Here is a 14,450-nt window from a genome sequence, read left to right as displayed (position 1 = left end):
TATATATTCCAGTCTCTGTTTAGGGCAATTTATCCCAATTTTACACCACTAAAACAGATCCAAACATGTCCTAGGCATAAACCCAAAATCCCTGCTCTGAGCCCAAACCGGTCGACGGTTTTCTCCCATGTGTTTAACTGGTTTACACAAACCGGTTGATGTAAAATTCCAAATGTCAACTGGTTTCCTTAAACCGGTTGACATCTAGCCTGTAGAAGTCGACGTGAAGCCTCGTTATTTGTCTTCTCCGATTATGTTCTCCTCTGTTAAGGTTCCTAATGGTACTGTTTTACGTCTTAATTAACCCTAAACATTATTTAAAGCCTCCACGCATAATTTAAACAAATTATAATCAAGAATCATGCAAGAAATTCAAAGTTAATCAAACATATACATATATACATAATCTACTATAATTTATCTTTTAAGCATGCATACATGATTAATTTTACTGATTAATGATCATGAAGTTGTCCTAGGCATGCACAGAACACAGATCAAATGGATATAGATAGAAAGAGAACTTGCCTTTGAGATTTCGAATTAAAATCTCAAAGTCGTTTTTCTAGATTTTTTCGGCAACCCTTGATTGTTTTCAACTCCTCTGTTGCCCTTGGTTCAACTCACGAATAACACCCCTTCTTCCTTTCCTTGGTTCAGCCTTGGTTCTTGACCAATTCTTCCTTTCCTCCTCTCTCTGTTCTCTCACCAACTCTCTATTCCTTCTCTACCTCCACTATTACGTGAATAGGGTTCTATAACCCTTGGCAGATACAACTTTATATATATATATATATATATATATATATATATATATATTATAAAGTAACCCTAATCCCAATCAATTATTAAGTCAGCTATCTCAAGGGAAAATAAAATAAAATAAAATATACGATGCATATAATAAATATATTTTACAGAGATTAATACGTGATATATATATATATATATATATATATATATATATATATATATATATAACTATGTATATATTGATAAAAATTATAATAAAATATCACCTCCTTATATATACATATATACCCATATATATATGCATAACTTCCCATGGATAATCCCTATACCCATTTAGTGGCCTATCAAAGTAGTCCATGTAACTCAATTGGATGGTCCATTCCTATTATCCAAAATCATTTAAAACAAAATAAAACCAAATAAAAATACCCATTTAAATCTTAATAAATAAATTATAAGTACGCACCTAACATTTAAGCAACCCAAAACACATCATCAATCATACAATTTAATTAGCCAATTATTTTAAATAAACACATAATCAATTAATTCAAATAAACAATTAAAAAACTAAATAAATAGCCAAGAAAATTAATTAAATAATTAAAAATGCAATTAAATCAATTAATTAAATACCAAGACTATCATTTTAAAATTAGGGGTATTACATTCTTCCCCCCTAACAAAAAGAATTCCGTCCTCGGAATTCGCTTACCTTCTTCTAGTATTTTAGAAAACTGCGAGCGAATGACATCCTCCCGTTTCCAAGTAGACTCAGCCTCATTATGGTGATTCCACTGGACACGCACCAAAGGTATAATCTTATTGTGAAGAATTTGATCCCGACGGTCGACAATACGACACAGTGGCTCCAAATATGTTGCATCCGGTTGCAACTCAATCTCTCCAACATCGATATGCTGATACCGATCCTCATCTCGCAGAAATTTCTGCAACATGGAAACATGGAACACATTGTGCACACTATCCAAATGATCCGAAAGTGCCAACCGATAAGCTACAATGCCAACTCGATCCATAATCATGAATGGACCGACAAACCATGGTGACTTCCCTTTCTTCCCAAAGCGCATTACTCCTTTTATAGGAGACACCTTGTGTGATACCCCCTAATTTCAGAACACGGGTTGATCAAGTCCGCGCACAAAATCAGGGAATATCAGCCAATTAATAATAAACAAGCACAGAATACAAGAGAAAAAAACAAATAAATAAATAAATAACATTGAAAGGGAAATCTAAATTAATAATTAAATAATAAATCCTCTAATACAATAATCTCCAATAAATTCTCATTATAAGAATAAAACCTCTAGAGTACAACTTGTGAATCTATACAATGTGGACCCCTAATAAAAAACCCAAACTTAAGACGAAATAAATAAACGTCTAACTCAAAAATAATAAATAACAAAAACATAGTGGAGGTCCTACGTCTATGACACCGGAAGAGTGATGAAGTCTGGCCTCTGCTCTGCACGAGCTGACTCTACGTCTGGAATTGTAGAGGACCTGGAAAGATAAAAATAAAGGTGGGTCAAAACTCATGAACAAGCCCTTTCTACTACATCCCAAATAGAGACCTGATAAACGATATATCCTAGTCGACTCATGCAATAATTACGTAGGTCAATATACATAAGTATACATACTATAGACTTTCACTGGATTATAAGACAGCCTCAACCGGATAGTAGGTCTCATGCAAACGCACACAAGGTGGTCACGAGTACTTCTTCTACCAGGGCACACACATCCCTATAACCAGTTACTCATCTCATCTGGCACTATACGCCAACCCTAACCATCGATCCCAAGATCTCAAACTCGTATCATGGTACACTTTCAAAATATACATATGCAAGTAATTTTAGCCATATCCTGACAATGGCACAATCTAAAGTCATAACTATATCCTGACAATAGTATGACAAACCGTATGAGGCTGTGCTTATTTGCCAGCTCACACAGGTATCAACGAACCATATCGTAACAATTGTGTTTCTAAGACCATATCCTAACAATGGTCCTCCTATCATACACTTCTAAACAAGTATGTATACTTTATATACATATACATTCACATGCATTACCATACCATCATCTATAGCAGTCTAAATAACAACATAAGCTTTTACAACTATCATACGAGTAACTTGCAACAGGTAATACCCCTAATTTAAAAAGGATAGTCCTAGTATTTCCTTTATCGGTTAAATTTCACTTTTTAATTGTTTATATATATATATGTGTTTATTTAATTGCTTTTACTTTATTTACTTGTTTTACTTATTGATTTAGTTGTCGTTAATTTATTTAATTGTGTTACTGTTTTACTTTTTGATTTAACTAATTATTTAATTGTTATTTAATTATTTTGTGGTACTTCATTGTTTTAATTATTGCTTTAATGTTATGTTTTAATTAAATTTAATTAGTTTTATCGTGACTGTAGGATTGGTTGCATATATAGGTTACATAGTTTCTAGCCGACATTGGTATTAACCTAGGTTTCTGTATTGGCCGAGTAAATCCAGTTAGGGTTTAAGAGAGCCTACGATTAGTGTGGCCTATAAATACTCACCTAGGATGTCTGCCTAGGGTTTTAGAGATACACTACGACATAGTAAGGCTGAGAGAAGTTTGGAGATGGTTGGGAAAGAACAGAGAACAAACAGAGGATTAGCCGGAAAATTGAGACGAATGTCGGTGTAAGGCAAGTATCCTTACTCTCTCCCTTAGGCTTCATATTCTTTGCATTCTTAAACAGTTCTAGGATTAAATTGAATTAATTAAAAAAAAACGTTTTCTGTTCATGCTAAAACTGAAACATATCGGTATGTGTTGTATGCTTGGAAACCTGTTAAAACATGAACTTTACTTGCATAAATTTTTGTTTAAATTCATGTTGGTGATGTAATAAGGGCTTAAACATAGACTGGGAATATATAGAGGTTCAGTTTCAACCTCTGGAAACCATAGTAGAAGGATATAGAAGGTGCAGAAGACGTCGGAATCGGAGAAGACGAGGCAGAGAGGGAGAGAGCCGGCTCTCCCTAGGAGGGAGTCGGCTCCTTTAAAGTTGGAGGCGGCTCCTTTTGGTTTGGAGCCGGCTCCAATGCTAAAGGAGGCAGCTCCAAACTTTAGGGAGCTGGCTCCTTTATGCATTTTTCATTTTTTTTTCGTTTCCAGTCAGTTTTGGTTACCGTGGTTGGTTTTATGTGGTTTTAGTTGGGTTTTGCGATGCATGTGGGATGTATGGGTGATGCTTAGAGACATAATTAAGGTCCCAAGAGGTGTTAATAAACTAATTACTTGGGTAGCTCGGACAGTAGATGGTTTAAATCAATTAATACACTATTTAGAGTTTAAAGATTCTGTTAGCAATTTTCTGAGACGGATAATATAATTAAAACATGTTTCACTTCATATCATGATCATGTACTTGAATTATATTTGTTTTGGATGAGTTGGTATCGAGTGATTTAGGTTTTAAACAAACTTAGCACTACTGAATTCTGGGAACACTATAAGTGAAGCATATCTGTAATTCTATTTTTAATGTTTTCCTGATTACGGTTAGTATCAATTGTTGGAGTTATGAACTTAGTTGATATTTACTTTAATATTTGTACTATCAACTGCTGGTTGTTGTAAGCTATTAAGATTTATACGTAATAGTATATCGGATTTTATGGAACTGTATGTACTGAGCATGTTTATGTGTATACTTTTACTCTACTTATCGATGCTTACATTACTACTGTTGGTATCAATTATTGGATGTATAGATTTAGTTGATAATTATTTTAGTTGTCTGTATTATCAACTGCTGAATGGTTGGAGTATGCACCGGTATGGGACGGTAACATACTTGGGACGGTTTGGATTCAAAATACCAAAACCTACCTACTCTGGATTTATGAATGGATTAACCAAAGGTTAAGTCCTATTAAATTGTAGTGTCATGGCAACAACTAGTTGAGCGGCACTACTAGGATACATGATGGATTTTAAATATATTGTTATGGTACCACGATATGAGTTTGAGTCTCAGGATCGATGGTTAGGAAGCGTATATGCATTGGGATGCATAGCTGGATACGATGGTTGGAGATGTACCCTGTTTAAGCTTAGGTACACATGCCCACCTAGTGTGCGTTTTTAGCATGTTACCTCTATTCAGGTTAAGACCGGCCTGTAATCTAGTGAGAGTCCTTTAGTGTGACTAAATATATATTTACGGACTATTAGCTATTGTTGAATTGTTTAAGGTGTACATGCGTATCGGGCCTCTGTTTGAATTGTAGTAGTATAGAACTTGAGCATGGGCTTGACCCACTTTTATTTTTCAGGTACACGACAGTTCCATACTTAGATGTGTTCGTGCTAAGGAGAGGTTTCTACTCACTCTACTGACGACGTAGGGTTTCTCTCCATAGCTTATATCAGGATGTTATTTCAGTTGTTTTATTTCAGTTTGGATCAATTATTAGGGATCCACTAGAGATGGATTCCCGAGTTGTTTAAATCTATGGGAGGTTTTGGATTGTTGGGATTTAAGTATTTATCTTTAAAGGGATTATTTTAGTTTCTGTCAGCTTTTAATATTTAATCTTATTTTATTTTGTATTCTGTGTTCATTAAAGTATTTAATTGTCTGATATTTTCCTCGGGTTTGGGCTTTGACCTGATCAACCCATGTCTCGGATCTGAGGGGTATCACACAACACAAGTAAAGCCTTAGCTACTAGACCCCTATGATAATTATTATATATTTATCTGCTATCAATATTAAACTATTTAAGCTTTTTGTTGCGATATATAAGTAACTTGCAGTGCAAGAGAAATTATAACTACAATGCATGCATGATTTATTTCACATAATAACCTCCACCAACAATGTTGTAACATTCTAGAAAATAAAAAAAATAAATAAAATGAATATTAAATACATAGTTCACAACTTAGTAAAATCATTATAATGATATACTATGTCCAAAATAGATGATCTGCCCACGTAAGAAAATCATGTTTAATCATGGGAGTGACTTTCAGTCCCAACAAGCCTATGGAACTAATCAATCAAGTTATTACAGCAAAGGTAACCAAAAATCCCCAAACTTTTTTCCCCAAATGGGTGTCAGTTTTTCCAACAGAAGGTCACGCAAAAGACACCTTTCCTCTAAGAAATAGGAAATGGATTTAATGGGATCAGAAGACTCGGCATTAAACCCAAACCCAAATCAAACCAATTGGCTTCTTCAATCAAATTAGTTCCTAAAGTCTGTATCTAAGCTCCATAGCATCCCAATAGCCCATACTAAGCACGGTTCATGATTTTACACCATTGAAACATCGATAATTGCATTTAAATTAAAAAAAAATAACAACTAAAATCATGAACAAATATATAAATAAAATTTTAATTATTTCTCTGTTACGATCTATTACCCACAAATAAAAGTTAAATTTAATATGTGATTAATACCCTAAAGCCGTTCAACAGATGTATTGATCACGAAATCAACGAGGATAAGAAAAACAATGACTTTCCTTTTAAGAATTTCAGATCAAAACTCTTTTCTTCTCCGATTTCCCCTTGACGCCGGCGGCTTTTGGGTGGCCGTGGTCTACCTTTGTTGCTCTGAGTATCACCCATAACAGCCTCCTCCTAAGCCTCTTGGTCCGGCCTCACCACTCTCCCCCTTTCTCTCTTCCTCTTTCTCGCGCCGCCCTCTCTCTGTTCTTCCTGTTTCGTGACTTTCCAATACCTAGTTGTATAACACTTTACTTAGATATATAAATAAATATATAATATAATAAACCTAGTAACCTACTTCTAATACCACAACTAGCAGACTCCAAAACCTATAACAACTAAACCACGTGTCATTTAAAGGCTTTAAATATAAATATAATACTTTATAAACATACCAATCTGCCACCAAAAGCTTGAAATATAAAACTTTAATAATACAAAAACAAAATTAAATAATAATAATAAAGATACAATAATCATTACTGTGTAGTGTAAACCTTTTTATATATATATATGCGTATATATATCCATATATTTATATATATATTTACATATATGTATCCATCCATCCATACAACTAACTAAAAATAAATAAAATAATGCCAATAAAAAAAACTTACAATTAACTAAAGAGTTTCCACTAAATAATTAACTTTTAAATGTCAAATAAATACACTCCAAAATGAATTTCATAAACAATTCAATTAGTCAAGTAGATCAATAAAATTAAATAAAATTAACAATAAAAATTAACACTTAAAAGACAAACAAATTAAGGCCAAAAACAAATAATTAACACTTCAAATAGCTATGTAGATAAATGAAATGAATTAAAATAAATAAATAAAATCTTGAAAAATTTAGGGGTATTATACCTTGAGTAGAACTTGATCCTCAACCTGAAACTCCAAAGTATGAGTATGATGATCTGCATAACTCTTCTGCATACTCTGAGCAATACGCATATGATCCCGAATAAAAACGATATTTTCAGAGGTATCCTTTATGAACTCAGGATCCAAGAATCTACTTTTACCAACCTCCATCCAACAAATAGGAGATCGACATGGTCGGCAATACAATGCCTCAAACGGTGCCATACTAGTAGTCTTCTGGAAGCTATTATTATACGTAAACTCCACAAGTGGCAAATAATCCTCCTAATAGCCCTTGAAATCAAGAACACAAGAACGAAGCATATCTTCCATGATCTGATTAACCCTCTTGGTCTGACCATCTGTCTGAAGATGATAAGTAGTACTAAGATGCAACTCTGTACCCAAAGCCTGCTGAAAACTCTTCCAAAATCCTAAAATAAAGCTCGAATCCCTGTTCGATATAATAGATAACGGAATGCCATGTAACTTCATAATTTCTATAATGTAAAGTCTCGCCAACTGTTCTGAAGTGAAATCAGTGCGAATAGGCAAGAAATGAGCTGATTTAGTCAACCTATAAACGATGACCCAAATGGAATTATGATCCTCAAATGAATTAGGCAATCCCTCCACAAAATCCATCGAAATGTTCTCCTATTTCCACTCCGGTATAGGTAGTGGCTGTAGAGTTCCTGGTGGCCTCTGATGATCAATCTTGACCATCTGACAAGTACTACACTAAGAGATAAAAATAACAATGTCTTTCTTTATACTTGCCCACCAAAACTGCCGCTTCATGTCCTGATACATTTTGTCACCTCCTGGATGAACAGAAAACTCAGAGTGATGAGTCTCAGTCATCACAACCTTCCTCAAATTATCAGCAGAAGCTATCACTAAATGCCCTTTGTATCTCAAACTTTCATCAGTCCCAATATAGTAAAATGGAACCTCCCCAAAAGCTATTTCTGCAACTTTGTCAATGAACTGCTGATCTATGAGTTGTGCCTTCAGAACCTTATGAATGATAGAAGGTGTAACTACCATGGAAATTTAATTGTTTGTTTTCGTTAAATGTTTAATTAGGGTTTTATATTCTGTTTAGGTAATTAAGTTTTTGCCGACTAGTTTTATTTCTCTTTAGTTTTCTGTCTTTTAATATAATTAAAATTTAGTTTAACTTATTGGCCTATATATCTACTTGTATGAGTCTACCAAGGGTTTTAGAACCCTAATCATGTAACAATGGAGGCGATGTGATACAGAGAGTTTTGAGAGGAAAATAAAGAGAAAGAGTTGGGGGTTTCAGTCGTTGATTAAAGGTCGGACCAAGGAGGAAGGTAGAGGTTGACTGTTGAGTTAGAACTGGAGTAATAGGAGGCTTGACGGTAATTGGAACTCGCTGGGAAAATCTAGGAAGACGGCGTTGAGATTTTTATTCAAAGTCTCACAGGCAAGTCTCTATTCTAACTCTTTCCTTTAAACCTGTGTTCTGTGCATGCCTAGGTGGACTCCAGGGTTTAAATAAGTGTTAAAACATATATTTATGCATGTTTAAACTGTATTTGATCTCGTTGAATCAAACTGGTTTGGGGTTGATCGAAGTTGAAATTAAATCTTGCTGCCGTTGGTTTAAAAGCTTGTGTTTAATTCATGTTCGTTGTTGTATAATAATATTTTATGATTAATCTGGGACTGAGATTGAACTATAATAACATAAATATAAGCAGTACAGAGGGTTTGGATATCGCCGAAGGCGAAGAAGATGATCAGAATAGGTGAAATGGCTCATAGGGAGAGAGAGACAGCTCCCTCAATGATAGAGCTGGCTCCCAAGAGTGTGGAGCCAGCTCTCAACTCCTTAGAGCAAGCTCCCACTGTTTTGGAGCAGGCTCTCAACTTGTGAGAGCCTGCTCTCGCCCAGAAACGCGTATTAGCGATTTTAAAGTTTTGTTTGGGCTGTACAGGGTGTTTTTAATCCGTTTAAATTGCATTAAATAATGTAAGAAATTGCAATGGACCTGTAAAAATATGCGGAAGCATTAATTCATATATGGGTTAAAGAATGGAGCAATATGAATTTAAGGAAAAACCTACATGTTGCACATTGTTTTGTTAATTAATTTATTTACTAGAACTTGGAGATTCTTTTGTATATGATTTTATACTGTTTAATCATATTTCAATAGAGTTATAAGTATAGTGAATTATCTGAAATTAACTATGCTTGGTATGGATTAAATTGATATTTAATTTGCCGTAAACTGTGTCAATTTATGGACGGGTTGGAGGATTTAAATGCTTAGATTTATTTTAACTATTTAAAGGATTGGAATATGATTTTTAGGTTTTATAATGAATGCCTAATATTGTTATATATGTTTTAAACTTTATTTATGCATATCTTGGAGAATGGTTGGTGAATACCTATTACTGTTTTATTAGTTATGTTATTTGGAGGATTGTATGCACTGGTATGAGACGGTGGCATACTAGAGATGGATTAGTTCAAACACTAAGTCCTACCTATTTTGGATTGAGGTATGGATTAACTATAAAGATTAAGTCCTACTCGTATTTGTGTTAGGTCAATAAATAATTGAATGACATACTTTGGTTTCTGGATAAATTGTTATACATATGTTAGGTCATTATATCAGATGGATGATATTTTGTATTAGGCTTATACAGACTTTATATATTTATAGTTATGGTGCCATGGTATGAGCTTGAGTCTCAAGACCATGGTTAGGGTGCGTATATCGCCTAGGATGGATAACTGGATATAGTTGTTGATCCTAGTAGGTCTAGGTACACATGACCACATTATGTGCAATTTGTATGGTATCTCTACTGAAGCTAAGACAGACCTATTGGGCTAGTGAGTGTCCTATAGTGTGTATTTATACATATATGGACTATTCTAGTTATTGTTGAGCTATTTAGGGTGTATCTGCGTATCGGGTTTCTGTATGGATTATAGTAGGATAGAACTTGCATGTGGGCCTAACCCACTCTTATTTTTCAGGTGTTCGTCAGTTCCAGGGTTAGAGCTTGGTCGTGCAGAGCAGATACAGACACTCACTCCTCTGACTATGTAGGACTGCTTTCCATGCTTAGCTTTATATTTTGTTTCAGTTGTTTCCTTTTCAGTTTGGGATTTTATTAGGGGTCCACTAGATGGATTCCTGGGCTGTTAAATTAAATGGAGGTTTTAGATTATTGGATTTTAATAATAGTATTTTGAGGATTTTTAATTTAGAATTCTTTCAGCCTATTATCTTATTCTTCTTTTAGTTTTGTATTTTGTGCTTATTTACATATTAATTGGTTGGTATCCCTTGGGTCTGTGCTCGGACTTGATCACTCGTGGCTCTAGAAAGGAGGGGTATCACAGTTGGTATCAGAGCACTCCAGGTTCAGTGTTTCTAGGATTCTATTGTATAAGACTTCTGTATAGCGTATTCTCTTGTTTAAAGCTTAAGTTTAGGATTTGTAGTATTCTTTTACGGTCTATTTAAATTGTATTAATGTCTGTCTTTCTGTATTAATAGAATGATTAACGTTGGAAGAGGACAGAACATGCAAGGAAATAGTTGACAAAGGAGAGCGGCACGTAGGCAGCAAGATCGCCTACGGCGTCAGCACATGGAGGGGAAGCAACAACTACCTAGGCTTCAGGAGGAAGGTGGTCAGTTGCGCATCGAACATGAGGATGTACAGCAGATTCAGAGGTCTCAAGATCGGGGCTACAATCAGGGCAGGAATCCAGAGTATTCTCCTCAGTTAGTTTACATCATTGCTAAGGCTGTAATTGCAGGCGTAAAAGCGGCACTTCGGAGTCAGCTATTGTTCAGCTAACACTCGAAGCAGTACCAGCGGTGTAGAATGAGTTTCAAAGTCATTATTTTGCCTACGAAGATTTTGGGCATACATCCAACCAATGTCCTGGGTTAGCTCAAAGACAGCAGAATGAGGGACCACAGGCAGGACGGGATCAAACACAGTCTAACCAGCAGAGGAGGTTGTTTGGTACTTTTAGGGGTACTTACTATACTTTTGGAGAGTATGGCCACACTTCCAGGCAGTGTCCTAAATAAGGAGATATCGGGTCATCCAAGCAGGAGGGTACCGAATCACAAGGAGGATGGCTCTTTTAAGAATAACTTTAATTACTAGTAGTAGTGGAGGTAGCGTAGTACGGATTTGATCACGTACACTAGTACTATGTTAAAGAATATTTTACGATTTTCTTTTGGACAGATTTTGGTTTAAAGAAGTTCTTAATAAAGTGAACTGGTGGTTTTGGTTTTTCTCTTGTGTTTTATGAGAACATTTTAGTGATGATTACACATATGGTTTTACTAAACTGTATTGGAATGTGTATGTTGCGATAATAAAGGATTATCACAGTGGAGTGATTTGTTTTTGACAGGCTAAACAAATATTTGCTTATATGAATGTTGTGTTGAGACTGGACGATTACCAAGAAGTTTATAAATGAAGTTGTGTAAATCAATATGGTAAGTCTGATTTCAAAGGAAGAATTCCCATGATAGAGCGATAATCTAAAAGTGAGTAGATTTCGAAGTATTTTGTTTACCTTACGTATTTTACTCTACAGAGTATTCTGAACCTTTGGGATATAGTTTAGTGGTGACATAAGTGTGCGATAGATCTCAGGGTATATCTACACCTTTAGGCGATACTGTCATTTTTCATGAGAATGATGGGCTTGAGACACTAGATATTGGTAGACTCAGATTTCTAGCCAATCTATTGGTCCTGGACATGCACACTTATGATGTGATACTTGGGATGGATTGGTTATCATACTACCATGCCCAAGTTAATTATTATGATAGGTCTATTGTGTTCACCATACCTGGTCAGGATGTGTACGTCGTTGCTATGCCACATTCTAACAAGGTCACTAGCACTTCTTTGTTCCATATGGAGGAGAAAACGGAGGAGGAGATTTCTATAGCATTGGATAACATACCAATTGTATAGGACTTTCTGAATGTTTTTCAGGAGATTCCAAGGTTGCCACCTAGTCGCGAGATAGACTTTGTGATTGACTTAGCTCCAGGCACTACACCTATTGCTAGGGCACCATATAGGATAGCACCAGTAGAGATGCGAGAGCTGAGGGATCAGATTCAACAATTACTAAGCCAAGGCTTTATTCGTAGGAGTACTTCACCTTGGGGAGCACCAGTGTTATTTGTGAAGAAGAAGGATAATTCGCTTCACCTATGTATAGATTACAGGTGGTTAAACAAGGTTACTATTCGTAACAAGTACCATTTGCCTAGGATTGATGATCTTTTTGATCAATTGAAGGGAACTACATACTTCTCTAAGATTGATTTGCGTTCTGGATATCATTAACTCCGGGTTAGGGAGCAAGATGTTCCGAGGACAATATTTCTTACTAGATATGGTTCTTATGAGTTTCGTGTCATACCGTTCGGATTGACTAACGCACCAGCAGTTTTCATGGATTTAATGAACAGAGTCTTCAGGGCTTATTTAAATCAATTTGTCATTATCTTCATTGATGACATTTTGATTTATTCAAAATCAGAGGACGATCATGTTAGGCATCTTTGCATAGTCTTGTAGATGCTTTGTGAGCACCAGTTATATGCCAAGTTCGAGAAGTGTGATTTTTGGGAGCGGGAAGTGAAGTTTCTGGGTCACGTGGTGTCAGAAAGGGGAATATCTTTCAGCAGTGGTTGAGTGGGGACAGCCTACTTCACCTACCGAGATTTGTAGTTTCCTCGGATTGGCAGGATATTATCGTAGGTTCATCTAGGGGTTCTCAAAGATAGCGGGACCACTCACTCATCTGACTAAAAAGGGTGTACGGTTCGTGTGGGATGAACACTATCAGAAAGCTTTCGATGAGCTAAAACGCAAGTTGACTTCTGCACTGGTTCTGTCTATTCCACAGAGCGAGATTAAGTATCTTGTTTACACAGATGTTTCTTTGTAAGGTCTTGGATGTGTTTTGATGCAGGAGGCGCGACCAATTTTTTATGGATCTCGAAAGCTTAAGCCTCATGAGCTTAATTATCCAACACATGATTTGGAGTTAGCAACAGTGGTATTTGCCTTACGCATTTGGAGGCATTATCTGTTGGGAGAATCGTTCAGGTTGTTTAGTGATCACAACAGTTTATAGTATTTGTTCACTCAGCGGGAGCTGAATATGAGACATCGTTGATGGTTAGAGTTTGTGAAAAATTAACATTTCTCTATACAGTACCATCCAAGGAAAAACAAATGTGGTGGCAGATGCACTCAGTCGCCGACCCGCTGCTAGTCTTTCTGCTTTATTCACCACTGAGTGGAATGCTTTGAAGATGGTGAATGAGTTATCGGATGCTTTCATGTCTTGCATGGTAGTTACATTTGCTATTATTCACAAAGTTTTGAAGGCGCAACTCACGGATCAGCAGTACATTAACAAAATTGCAGAGATAACATCTAAAGAGGTTCTATTTTACTATGTAGGGACTGATGGAGGTCTGAGGTATAAGGGATGTTTAGTGGTACCTTCTGCTGATGATTTGAGGAAAGATGTAATGACAGAGACTCACCATTTTGAGTTTTTTGTTCATCCAGGAGGAGACAAGATGTATCAGGATATGAAGCAGCAGTTTTGGTGGGCAGGTATGAAAAATGACATTGCTATTTTTGTTTCTCGGTATAGTACTTGTCAGATGGTTAAGATTGATCATCAGCGGTGGCAAGGAGCTCTACAGTTACTACCGATACCGGAGTGGAAATGGGATAGCATTTCTATAGATTTTGTGGAGGGATTGCCTAATTCCTTTAAGGATCACAATTCCATTTGGGTCATCGTTGATAGATTGACTAAATCAGCTCATTTCTTGCCTATTCGCATTGACTTCACTTCGGAGCAGCTGGCGAGACTTTACATTACTGAGATTGTAAAGTTGCATGGCATTCTGTTGTCTATTATATCGGATAGGGATTCGAGTTTTGTGTTAGGGTTTTGGAAGAGTTTTTAGCAAACTTTGGGTACAGAGTTGTATCTTAGCACTGCTTATCATCCTCAGACTGATGGACAGACCGAGCTTAATCCGATCATGGAGGATATGCTTTGTTCGTGTGTTCTTGATTTCAAAGGCCACTGGGAGAATTATTTGCCACTTATGGAGTTTGTGTATAACAATAATTTCTAGAAGACTATTGGTATGGCACCATTTGAGGCATTATACGGT

General features: G+C 35.9%; 1 long non-coding RNA gene across 1 annotated transcript; it reads right to left on the bottom strand.

The window, feature by feature from the left end:
- Nucleotides 1-1,994: 1,994 nt before the first annotated feature.
- On the bottom strand, nucleotides 1,995-6,569 carry LOC132285542 (uncharacterized). Its single transcript, XR_009472570.1, has 2 exons — nucleotides 6,266-6,569; nucleotides 1,995-2,286 (listed from the first exon to the last, which is right to left on the bottom strand). It is a non-coding gene; the product is annotated as an uncharacterized LOC132285542 (long non-coding RNA).
- Nucleotides 6,570-14,450: the final 7,881 nt, after the last annotated feature.

The sequence above is a fragment of the Cornus florida genome, unplaced genomic scaffold (genome assembly GCF_030987335.1).
Source record: "Cornus florida cultivar Cherokee Brave unplaced genomic scaffold, ASM3098733v1 CherokeeBrave_3.0.0_Hap2_Chr11, whole genome shotgun sequence".
NCBI classification, from domain to species: domain Eukaryota; kingdom Viridiplantae; phylum Streptophyta; class Magnoliopsida; order Cornales; family Cornaceae; genus Cornus; species Cornus florida.
This window is presented reverse-complemented; position numbering and strand designations above follow the sequence as displayed.